Genomic DNA, 13,605 nt, shown 5'->3' with positions numbered 1-13,605 from the left:
AATGAACACATGTGCATTTCATGTGCTTGTAATGGCATTGCTTAATCAATTTCTAGTACTGTGCAAATTCTCCAAGGCTGATAGAATTTTCAATCAGAAAAGTTGTAGTGCTCCACTAGGGTTATTTTGGTAGAGTGAGTGGTGAAAGAACACATACATGATACATCTGACCTTCAACCTTTAGAATGGTTAATTTAGAAATTTATTCACAAGAAGTATCTTAATGAATACGTTAATAATAAAGGAATGTAAAAAACCGATATCAACTTTTTAGAGTTCTTACGAGTTCTTGTCGACAAAAAGGAAATAAGTAGCAAAGAGAAGATATACTATGTCAAACTGTACTTTAGAAAATTCATTCTCTCGTAAACTTGTCAGTTGGATAGTAAAGTGAAAGAGGTCATTTACTAGTGTAGCAAATATCATTATAAAGTAACAGCAATGTAAATTTTATTTTTCTCTTGTTTGGCACCGACTAGTTTAGTTATATAAAAAGCATCATGTAACTAAGTTGGCATCAAAGAAGGTCAGACTGAAGGTGATAGTTCAAGTGAAATTTGAAAACTGAAGACATTATTTTGAGCAAAAAAAAAAATGTTTTTGTTGTTAGTTATCTCTTATGATCTATTTGCTTGTTAGAATCATGTCATTTCATTTTGCATATCTGGTAAAGTGTTTTGGATGTGTTAGGAGTGTCAATTTGAACTATCCATTTGCGCGATGTTATGGAACTTCATTTGAACTATGCTGACTGGTAACTGTGCTTTGTTGTTCCTGTATGTGTTGTGTAAAGTGAGATATTAGTGTCAGAATCATGTTGGTGCAGAGTGTTGAGCGTAAACCACAAAATGTAGGATTCCCAGAATTGACATTATGGATTAAGTAAATCATAAGATATTTGAATTGTATAAAGACATACGGAAATTGATATTTTTTTTACCTTTTCATGTACGCCTCGACAAAGTATTTCAGTTCGACATGAAAACTTATAGTATAACTATAGCTGATTAGTAATTTGTACTGAGTATTCGAAAACTGATTTCTTTGATAACCCTTTAGAGTTTAGAACTTTCCATCCAATATGTGTGATACATTGATATATTTTCTTACCTTATAATTTCTCGAGGAATCATCATAGAACCATGTGATTGAGGAGTATTCAATTGAGCTTCCCTTTATAGCTGGAGGTTCATATCTCCATACCAGAATTTCCACATCCCACAACCAAAACATTCTTTCCAGAAAACTCTTCACCATTTTTATACGAACTCGTATGTAGAACTGGACCTTCAAAGTCATTCATTCCTTCAATCGCTAGAACCACAGCCTCTAAGTTCTCTCCAGTTGCTACAACTAACCACCGACTAAGGTAACTAATCTCCTCCAATCCCACAATTTTCACTCTCCATGATCCAAGAGTGTGATCATAGGCAACACTTTCTACTGTTTGGTTGAACTGTGGCTCTAAATCGAATTTACTCACATAAGCATCTAAATAGTCCACAAAGTGCTCTTTAGTTGGGTAAGTAGGGAACTTCGCCGGGAATGGCATGAGGGGTAGCTCACATAATTTTTTCGGAAGGTGAAGATGTAGACGATCATAAGCCTTGCTCTTCCACAATGAAGCTATACAGTTAGCCCTCTCTACAATCACACTAGGAACTCCTCTTTCTTTAAGGCAGGCAGCTATGACAAGACCTAATGGGCCGGCACCAACAATGATTGGACCTTGCACCAAAACACACCTTCCATTTTTCTTCATGGTCTCATCAAAAGGATCATGAACTTTTTTTCTTTCCACTTCTCTAAAGCAGTCCACGAATAGCATGAGAAGAACAGTTGTCAACTAACTACTTAACTAACTATCTAGTTGGTCGTGGGTGCTATTATAAAAGGAGAGAATCCCTATGAGTTGAACACGTGACACTGCCTCTTTTTGTGTGTGTAGATGTGTATGGTCGTTGAACAAAAGAGAAGTGTATCAAAACCTAATTATCCCTCAATAAGTAAAGGATGAGTAAGGTATCGTTCTACTTTTAAGTGTATGTTTATATGAAGGACAAGATTGGAAAGGGGGTTTGAGGGATTAAAACTATTATTATAGATATTGTAGATTCTAATGTTAAACTAAACTAAACTAAACTAATTAACTAAACTTATACTAAAACTAAGAATTGGAAATAGGGAGAGAATATGAGAGAGATAGATTCAAGAGATTCAAATCCACCAATGCTTTTGATTCAATGACTTTTTGCTTCATGTTGTTCTCTAAGTAGACTACAATCGGGCAATCGAGCGAGTGCCGATGCCTTTTTGGGTGAAACATCGTTAAACAATTAACTCTACTTAAGGTTGTTCCTATGTTCATGTTACTAGTATCTTCTTTCCTTTTATGTGAGCTTGGGCAGCTATTCAATGAATCACCATCTAAGGAAAACATAAGGAATACTTCCCTTACTCTAAAACACTACACAATTAGAAGAAAAGTAGAGAATAATAGTATAATATTCAATTACAATAAATAAAACTCTATTCTAGTATTATATTCAATTGCAATAAATAAAAGCATGTTACTAGCAAATATTCAATTGCAATAAATAAAACCCTAAACTAGCATGATATTCAATTGTAATAAATAAAAACCTTAATCTATACTTCCATCCCCTGGTGTGGGCAATGGAACTAATAACTAAAAACATAAAGAACTAACCTGATTAAAGAACACCATAAACCAGAAGAATCATTAAACCTTAAGCACGGGCTTCATCTCTTCCCTTGAAGGAGAAGATTAACCTTCCATATAGAAGGAAAAACACGAAGAACGAGAAGAAGAAGAGTCGAAGAACATAAGACTACAAAGACTAATTTATTAAGACTCAGCTAGTTAAAATCGATCTTTTATTATTAATCTCTCTCTGCCTCAAGTTCTAGAGACAAGAATATAAGTGAATTGGCCCATTACATGAGGCACTTAGGTCCTCTATTTATAGGGGTTACAATGAGCTCTAGAAGCATTCCAAACCATCATTTGTTTCCTAATACAAATAGACTTCTTTCAGAGTCTGACTTCGTCTTCAAAACTGAGAAGGAATTGGCTACAGTGTCGATTCATGCGTCTGGATGCATTATTCATGCGTCCCAGACTTAATCAATGCGTCTGGACGCTCGATTTATGCGTCCCAGATGCACTCAATGCGTCTGGACGCTCGATACATGCGTCCCAGATGCATAAGCCGATTTTCTCTCTTCTGCTCTATCATTTTATCCTCTTTTGCGGGCTTTGGTCCAAACAACGAATCCTTTGGCCTTAGGCTTCCAAATAGACTTTAAAATAGGTCCAAGTCGCATCTTTAACAGCTTCAATTCCTTGGCCTTCTCCATGATTGTCCACGGGCCTCCCATGTGATCCTTAATGCTCTGAATTGCTTCGTTTTACCCCATTTTCTCTAATATTCTACAAAACTCTCTTTTTTACCTGTAGAATCTTAAAACACGACTTATAAACACTATTAGTCCACTAAGATGGCTAAACAAGAGGTATAATCGAGGGTTAAATAGCACTTTTTGAGCACTTATCACAACTCCCAACTAGCCTTTTGCTAGTCTCTTAGCAAATAAGATAAAAAAATAGATAAGTAATCAAAATCACATCCTAATAACAAAAATAAAATCCTAACTCATTTTTAAGAGGCATCGTGGATTGCATTTACCATATGCAACAAGGCTTTAAACCTTTATGTTCCCCAAAAAGGACGAAGTTATAGTCTCGTGAGGGTTTTCGGGTGATATACCCACAAAATCAATCAATAGCATGTTCAAGAATGATAGTATTTTTTCAGAGAGAAATTCCTTACCCACTTAGTGCTTACTCCAACAGACGGTCTCCATTGCTAACTACATTGCTGCAAAGACTCATAGATTATGATGGGAGATAGTAAAAATTGACAAAATTCTTAATCAAGGCTTATGTGTGTACTTAGTCAATCTCCTATACTCTCCTATCCAAGAAACGGAATCCCTAGTTTACCATAGGTAGATAATCTCGACTTTCAATCCTCACCAGTCATACTCTCAGAAAAGAATCTCTCAGAAGATGGTCTACTATTTTACCTCATGTATGTGGGGAAAAGAATAATGCATACGAACATCCCACATACTACCTTGAAAAACAGACTTCTGAATAAAAGTAGTCTCATGGAAAGAATGTCAATCACATATGAAGTGTCGGGTCCTTCACTTTAGCATCCTCTCACCTATTCTAGACTTCGTACCATACTGTAGTGATAAGTCATGGGTTGTAACTTGGCTTGGGTATTGGTTTATGAAGAAAAGGTAAAAAGGATTCTAAGGTTGTTTCTGAAAAACACTAAGGGTTTTGCTTCTTTCTTTGGAAGATTTCTTTAAATTATATATTGCAGAGAAAATTCTTCCTTTGTCTTAGCTTTTCCATCCATTCAACTTTTTTTTTTTTTTTTTTTTTTTTCGTTGGTATATCCTTGATTAGTCTTTGGATATGCTTGTTTTCCACTAGCTTCTTTCACTTAGAACAGAATGATGGTCTTTATTGTATCTCTCTGGTATTTCCTTGTAATCTTCCTTTTGTGCTCTTTCTTCCTCTTTGTGTCCCTCATATTCTCAGAAACATATGGGTATGGCTGATAAAGATTTTGGCTATACTCCTTGTCTGGAGTTGGGTGACGGGTAAAGGTTTTATGAAAGAAAATGGCTTATTGTAAGGCTCAAAAGGGTTTAACATGATGGTCCTACTAGGTGGGATAAAGGCTGAATGGGTTCACTACTTGACTTATCAGTATGATACTCTATTTCGAATAGACTACAAGACCTAATGGCTATCTCCCCAGTTGATGTCACTTCGTGATTAATCAAATTAATGAATAATGAGACTATATTATAACGACATAAAGAACTGAAAGATGTTGAGTCACTAAGACTCGGATTTTTCGTAAGAACTCTCCAAAGAATGGGTATAAAGCTAAAGTCTCACGGCTAAGTCTAAAAATTCTACTTCTAGTTTACTAGGGGTTTAAATCTCTCTTCTAGCAAAAGTACACAAACCCGACCAAATCTTATGGTGGTGCCTTGATAAAGAATTCTATCAATAAGAACTATGTCCGAGCATAATAAATAGTCTAAGCGGTAATGAAATCAATAATATCGACTATCTATCAAATTCAACACTAAGCAGTATAGAATCTATATCCCAGACTCATCATTAAAATTCATTTTTCTCATGCTACTGATATAGAAACAAAAATATTTTTGTTTTTGAAAACTAATTTTTGAAATTCATTTCTCAAGTACACCCTCCCCCTACTTATGCATGCGTTGACCTCAATGTATAAAGAAGTAAATGAAATGGATGAGAAAAAGGTAGGATATTACCATTGATGCCGAATATCAAAATTAGTTCAAGAAACAAATTTTTAGGTCTCTTTACGTCAGATCCCCAAGACGTAATGTGAGTCTTTTAAAGTCAGATCCTCAAGACTTTTGAGTCCTTTATAGTCAGATCCTCAAGACTAGTACTCCCACCCACTCGGTTCCACTTTGTAGGAATTCTTCTGATCTCTCGATGTGATTGACAAAAGTATACCTTGTACCAACAATTTTCTCTTAATGGTCAGAACCCGGGACAAGTTTGAGAACGGCAATTCTTCAAAGAACCTAGCTTACGCACTCTCCTCTTATGTGCAAATGGACTTTTACCGAACCCTACACGAGCCATACAAATAATCTTCCTTTGAAGGTCAACGGGGAGTAAATCCCATAAACTAACAGTGGGGAATACTTAGGTTTCCATCTCAAAACCGATCTTTTCGACAACATGCTTACTTCCCCGTAGACATTTTAAACCGATCTACTAGAATTCCTTCCAAAGAAGATCCCTTCCTTTACCATGAAGTGACACTTTTCCCGCCTTGAACTAAGTTGGTATCGCAACAACGCGTTTAAGGACTAAGGAGATGATGATGACAATCCTCAAAAGGACATGTGAATGTCTTCTCTTGGTCCTCGGGGTGAATATGGATCTGAAAGTATCCCGAGTAACCATCAAGAAAGCGGTAGGAAGCTTGTCCAAATAATCTTTCAAATATCGATCGATGAAAGGCAATGGAAAATGATCTTTCCTCGATGCGCTATTCAACTTCCTGTAATCGATGCAAACTCTCCATCCAGTTTGAATCCTGGTTGGAATCAACTCATTGTTCTCATTCTCGATTACTATGGTTCCGAACTTCTTCGGCACATCTTGAACTGGACTAACCCATTGATTATCAAAAATAGGGTAGATAATGCTGGCATCAAGGAGTTTGACGTCCTCTTCTCGAACTACTTCCTTCATCTTCGGATTAAGCCTCCTCTGTGGTTGCTTAGAAGTATTGGAATCCTTTTCCAAATGAATCCTATGTTGAACTATCATAGGGTTGATCCCCTTGATATCATCAATTGTCCAACCTATAGCTGACTTGTGTTCCTTTAAAAGTGCTACTAACCTGGATTCCTGCTCCTCAGTCAAATCTGATGCAATTACTACTGGGTAGGTTCCCAAATCTCCCAAGAAAATATACTTGAGAGTGTAGACGGCAAAGGCTTCAATTCTAGCTTAGGCGGCTCCTTCTTAAACTCTTTATATGGTCCATTAGGCATTGCCTCAACACTAAGTTCCTCCACCGATCAAGTGCATCCGAGCTTTTCAACACTTTGTCAGCAGGATATGAATGAGTCTTATAATCCTGTGCTAACGCTTCAATCATACAAACCTCGTTCACAGCACACACCTCCTGTGGTTGCTGTAACGTATGGAAAATATTGGTTTCGCCTCTCATATTACCAAAGGATAACGTCATATTTCCGTTTCGACAGTTGATGAGTGCATTTGCAGTGGCTAAGAATGGTCTGCCTAGAATGATTGGTATCTGCCTACCAGATGTAGGTTCTGTGTCTAGTACTATGAAATCAACCGGATAATAGAAGTCTTCGATCTTGACTATGACGTCTTCAATGAGTCCTCTAGGTATCTTCACCGATCTATCCGCCAACCGTAAAAGTAACATCGGTCGGTTTTAGATCCTTCAAGCCCAACTTCGTGTGAGATCGAAATATGGTAGAAGATTCACACTAGCACCCAAAATCTAATAAAGCTTGTTCCTCCAAAGAATCTCCAATTCGCATGTAACAGTTGGACTTCCGGGATCTTTTCGGTTTCACAACCGATAGATTCTGTAGATAATGATGAACATCTTTGAGTGATAAAAGCTTCTTTCGGAATGTTGGTCTTCTTCTTTACTAGATCTTTCGGGGAACTTGGCATATGAGGGAACTTGCTTGATGGCGGTCGAAATGGGATATTAATCAGTAAATTCTGAAATACATCGCAAAAATCTCCTTTGTCTTGGTCATCCTTTACGGTATTCACTAGTTTGAAGGAAACGGTCTTTGGGCGGATTCTTCAATATCGGTTCTCTTCTTTCGACTTCGGTTGGCTTGGTAACAAATAGTGGAGTGACAGGTGGAGTCACTCGTGATGGCTTCTTCTTACTTACTTTTACAGTAGTTCCTTGACTTCTCTCTCAAGCGATTTCCGATTGGGTGGCACAACACTAGATATATCCGGAATGTTAGAACTGGGTGGGATGGTGGGGACATAAGTTACCTTAGGCTCCACGTAATCTTTTCTGGTTCATAGACAATCTTGTTATCAACTTTCTTGCCTCGACCTCGTAGTGGTGACATCATTAACTTGTTCATGAGTAAATCTCCGTGTTATTTACTTGCGGGACACCTCTTCCTTTTCGGTTTGGCTCCTACCGGCTTTGGTAATGTTCCTTTTGATCTCTCTCATCAAAGCGGCAAATGATTTGCCCTATCGGCCTTGAATGACACTAAAGTTATTCTCCAACTTCGGGTTCTTTGATTTGTCCGTTTCACCATTGATAATGGTGGTGATAGCTTCTTCCCGGATGTGGGATAACCGCTTTGCTTTCCGAGGGCGTAGGGGCAATATATCCACTCATAAGATCCGGTACTAACTCTCTGTTTGTGTTGGCTTGGTATTGCCTTTGGTTCGTATGTATGGTGATTTCTTCTTGTTCAGATTTTCAAGTCCCGTTGATAGGCTTGCCATAATTGACAAAGATTGCTTGATTTGGGTCTTCTTGAATTTGGTTGCCAAATTTCTTCTAAGCACCCTCCACTCTAGCTACGTCCTCGTTGCTAGTACTCCATTGTTGAGTGTCTTGACTAAATTCTCGAGAAAATTGTAGGCTTCCTCTCCATCCAATGATGTAAACTTACCTTGATGCATTGGATCATCCGCTTGTTCATAGTAGAAAGTCCTCGAAAAGAAAAATGAGCCGTGTGCTCTTATCATAACCATGATGTGGACATGAGGCTAGCGTGATTATTGAATTTCTCCCAGCTTTGATGATATTCTTGACCACCTTTCCTTTGAAATTGGTGATGGCTGCTGCATGGCATCTGTCTCGGGGTGGGTAGAACTTGTTCAGAAACTTTGTTCTCAACTTCTCCCGGTTGTTGATTGAATTGATCGGCTATCGCGGTTAACCATTCGGATGCTTTACCTTCGGTGAGAGTGGAAAAAAGAATTAACTTGATACTCTCATCCCGATATTCTCGGTTCTTGAAAGTTCGAGGATGATAGAAATTTGTTCATGTGAACATAAAGGTCAAACATTATGCGAACCATTGAACTTTGGAAGCATAGAGATTACGCGATGCTCTAAGTTCAAACCGATTAACTTCGCCTCGGAAAAAACAATCTTTGGCGGGTGGGTCTCCAATGATTGGTGAATAGAAATCGCCGGCTTCTTCCCTCTTGTTGTTGCATGGGTGGGATAGGTTCAGGGATTATTGGTGTCCAAACACCTCTATCATTGTGTCGCGGCCATTGTATCAATCTCGTCTAGTATTCTTGTGAGTCGGTTGTTAAACCTTGTCCACCGTTGTTGTGTTCTTCTTGACGATGATATGGACGACGAGGCATACACTAGAAAATTCTATCGCGAAAATAACAAAAACTATCCTACTATGCAACTATTCTAAATTATACTAGAATGTAAAACTATTTTTCTTCAACTGGGTTGAGCTTTGCAGCTAGTATCTCGCCTGTTGTCTAAAGCTGTCTTTTCTAGGGTTATGGTGAATCACTTGGATTGCTTAAGTACCACTTTGCCACGACGATAGTCCGTTTGTCAAGATTCAGACAAGAAACACTAGAGTTTGATTTTTCGCTGTGTTGGCTTACAACTTCAATTGTTGAAAAGGTCCTAAATGCAATTATACTAGAAAGTAATAAAACTAAACTATGATGCAACTATACTAAGAAAGCAATAAAAATAATGAAGATTCGACTAACCTGGATGGTAGATCTTGTCTTCGAGATGTCCTTCAAGCTTCTTTCTTTCTTAAAAGGATGGATGATGTGGCTAAAATTACCTCAAGATCCAAAATTCTAATCTTGAAAGAAAATGTTAAACATAGACAACTTAAACCGGCAGCGGCGCCATTGACACTTCCTCTTTTTGTGTGTGAGATGTGGTATAGTGGGTGATGTAGATAGATGGTGGTCGTTGAACAAAAAAAAGCGTATCAAAACCTAATTATCCCTCAATAAGTAAAGGATGAGTAGGGTATCATTCCACTTTTAAGTGTATGTTTATATGAAGAACAGGACTGGAAAGGGGGTTTGAGGGATTAAAACTATTATTATAGATATTATAGATTATAATGTTAAACTAAACTAAACTAAACTAACTAACTAAACTTATACTAAAACTAAGAATTGGAAATAGGGAGAGAATATGAGAGAGATAGATTCAAAAGATTCAAATCCACCAATGCTTTTGATTCAATGACTTTTTGCTTCATGTTGTTCTCCAAGTAGACTACAATCGGCAATCGAAATGAGTGCCGATGCCTTTTGGGTGAAACATCGTTAAACAATTAACTCTACTTAAGGTTGTTCCTATGTTCATGTTACTAGTATCTTCTTTCCTTTTATGTGAGCTTGGGCAGCTATTCAATGAATCACCATCTAAGGCAAACACAAGAAATACTTCCCTTACTCTAAAACACTACACAATTAGAAGAAAAGTAGAGAATAATAGTATAATATTCAATTACAATAAATAAAACTCTATTCTAGCATTATATTCAATTGCAATAAATAAAAGTATGTTACTAGCAAATATTCAATTGCAATAAATAAAACCCTAAACTAGCATGATATTCAATTGTAATAAATAAAAACCTTAATCTATACTTCCATCCCAAAAGTGGGCAATGGAACTAATAACTAAAAACATAAAGAACTAACTTGATTGAAGAACACCATAAACCAGAAGAATCATTAAACCTTAAGCACGGGCTTCATCTCTTCCCTTGAAGGAGAAGATTAACCTTCCATATAGAAGGAAGAACACGAAGAACGAGAAGAAGAAGAGTTGAAGAACATAAGACTAGAAAGACTAATTTATTAAGACTCAGCTAGTTAAAATCGATCTTTTATTATTAATCTCTCTCTGCCTCAAGTTCTAGAGACAAGAATATAAGTGAATTGGCCCATTACATGAGGTACTTAGGTCCTCTATTTATAGGGGTTACAATGAGCTCTAGAAGCATTCCAAACTATCATTTGTTTCCTAATACAAATAGACTTCTTCCAGAGTCCGACTTCGTCTTCAAAACTGAGAAGGAATTGGCTACAGTGTCGATCCATGCGTCTGGACGCATTATTCATGCGTCCCAGACTTAATCAATGTGTCTGGACGCTCGATTTATGCATCCCAGACGCACTCAATGCGTCCCCCGGGCGCCGATACATCGTCCCCGGACGCGTAAGCCGATTTTCTCTCTTACGCTTCTATCCTTCTATCCTCTTTTGCGGGCTTTGGTCCAAAAAACGAATCCTTTGGCCTTGGGCTTCCAAATAGACTTTAAAATAGGTCCAAGTCGCATCTTTAATAGCTCCAATTCCTTGGCCTTCTCCAAGATTATCCACGGGCCTCCCATGTGATCCTTAATGCTCCGAATTGCTTCGTTTTACCCCATTTTCTCTAATATTCTACAAAACTCTCTTTTTTACCTGTAGAATCTTAAAACACAACTTATAAACACTATTAGTCCACTAAGATGGATAAACAAGAGGCATAATCGAGGGTTAAATAGCACTTTTTGAGCACTTATCAACACGCTTAAGGCTGGACTCATTCCTTTCTACCGTTTCAAGGACAGAGCCAAAGTTCAAGAGAAACTTCAACCGTAAGCTAAGCGAGATGGTTTCGATTGAGATGGTTTTATCAACTTGGAAATAAATGTATAGATATTTGGATGAAGGAAGAGTTGAAGGAGAGTTGCTTTGCGAACAGAAGGATCAAAGAATGAAGTTAAACTATAGAAAGGGAAGGGTAGTGTGATATGATATAATACCCAACAAAAAAATGATGTGATAAATATAAATTCGTTGAGTATATATATATGTATAGACACTTCAACTATATTATATAAATGGTATTAACCAATGGTTACCTCCCATATATTAAACCAACCAATAAAATAACGTCACTATATATGTCAGAAGAGCGTGGGCACATCAATGGCTGGAGATAAGATTATTAATATGCTAAACAAATTGGCTAATATGGATAATGACCATATCCTACATATATATTTGTGATTTTACGACTTTTGTTGTAAGAACTACGCTAGGTTGTAGCACGACTCCGAGTATACTTTTAGTGCCATTACCGACATCTATCACTCATTTAGTCAAGTCAATTAACAGAATAAATAGAAGACCTAGCATTGAAATGACATGAGGAGTCATATTGCAGCAACTCTTTGATTTAGATGGTCTGATCCCTTGTTGTAATCTTGAACTACATTTGTGCGAACGGAATTTTCCTCAATTCATATTCCCCATGACATCTTAGAACAAGTAACTACCATGAAGAAGTGCTAGCTACTAGTAACATGACTTGGACTGCATTTAATTTGCATAAGCTGAAGACTTGAAGCTACTTTTGTTAGAGGTTATTTTACATTCTATAAATTTCTCCATTTTAGTAATAATACGCTTAGAGAAATACTAGCGATGCTACCCCTTAGAGGGGTAGCATGGTGATACCCCCAAACATGTGATTTAGGGCCCCGTTTGAAAATTAAAAAATGAATTGTTTTACATCTTGTTGCTAAACTTTCATAATGCTCATCTTTCATACCTAGTATTTTCCTTTAGGGCCTGATGTTATAAGAGAAGATACTTTTACCATTTTATAATTAGTGTTTTTGTACATTCTGTTACTCACCTTTCATACTGCTTATGTTATTGAGTCTTGACTAATGAGTAATGACCTTGATCACATGCAGCTTTTACGAGTACTTGCTTAAGGTCTGGATACAGGGGAACAAAACTGAAGCGGTAAAGCATTATAGGCGACAAATTCTTTCTTTGGTTATCAAACTTACTGAATGTACAATCAAGGTAGTTTTTGTGGGTGGTTTCCCCTATGCTTGACGAGGGACAGAGTCAAGTTCATTTTGTTGTAGAGAGAGTCTAGTTATTTTGTTGTAATACTTGATGTACATAAATGACGGTTCATACAGAAACAGTCTTGTATATAGATACATTTTCACTGTCGTGTAAAAATTAGGTTATATGTATATATGGTTGTTGGAAGGATGCCTTTATTGATTTCCAGGTTATGACAGGTTTAACTATACGAAATGTTGACCAAACAAAGGAAACTCTGCCTAAAATTCGATAGAATTTGGATAGCGTAACGCCTCATTCTATTTCTTCATATATACTTGGAGTTATCATAGCAAGCTTATAAGTATATTAGTTTTACGACTGGGATGATCTTCCTTTTCTAGTGTTTTTCTTTGTACATTGTTTCTTTAAATATGGTTTATTTAAATATGGTTTACTAATACTTGTTTTATTTTTCTTTGTAGCGATGGGTCCTCGATCAAAGAATGTGAAGAATGTAGCGAAAACTACATTCAAGGGTGTGAAGAAAATGTTTGGTGGAGGTTCCTCTAGTGGTGACGCAGTTAGAGGAAAGAGACAAAGGGCAGAGGGCTTAACGACATCAGTGCGTAGAGGGGACTATTTGGAAGAGGAGGTTCCTGAGGTTAATTCATCGAGTGAAGATAGTGTAGATAGTGATACCAATGTAGGTTTAGATGTAAATATGGACAAAGGGAAGAGTATAGTAGAAGAGGAGAGTGAAGAGAGTGAGGAGGATGAGGAGGAGGGTGAAGAGGCGGATGAGGAGGATGATGATGTGGAAGAATATGTGGTAGAAGACGTACCACCAGTGGAAGAAGCACCTCCGGTATTGGATTTTGTAAGAAAATCTAATGATGATTTGGAGTTTCAAAGAGGTGTGTATAGGGGTGGCCAGTATGAGTCAGAGTTATTGTATGACTATGCGGTGCATGTCGCTCGCGTCGTTTAGGAGAGAAGGGTAATATATTTTGTTTTTCTTGGGTACTTTGATTTTCTTTTACAAAATCTTTTGTTTCTGCTCATATATATCTAATGCATGCTCGGTTGTTTCA

At 37.3% G+C, this 13,605-nt stretch overlaps 1 pseudogene; it reads right to left on the bottom strand.

Annotated features, from left to right (window-relative positions):
* Nucleotides 1-1,189: 1,189 nt before the first annotated feature.
* On the bottom strand, nucleotides 1,190-1,828 carry LOC147486208 (indole-3-pyruvate monooxygenase YUCCA2 pseudogene; annotated as a pseudogene).
* Between the last annotated feature and the right edge of the window lie 11,777 nt (nucleotides 1,829-13,605).

This window comes from Coptis chinensis, chromosome 7, assembly GCF_015680905.1.
Source record: "Coptis chinensis isolate HL-2020 chromosome 7, ASM1568090v1, whole genome shotgun sequence".
In the NCBI taxonomy this organism is placed as follows: Eukaryota; Viridiplantae; Streptophyta; class Magnoliopsida; order Ranunculales; family Ranunculaceae; genus Coptis; species Coptis chinensis.
This window is presented reverse-complemented; position numbering and strand designations above follow the sequence as displayed.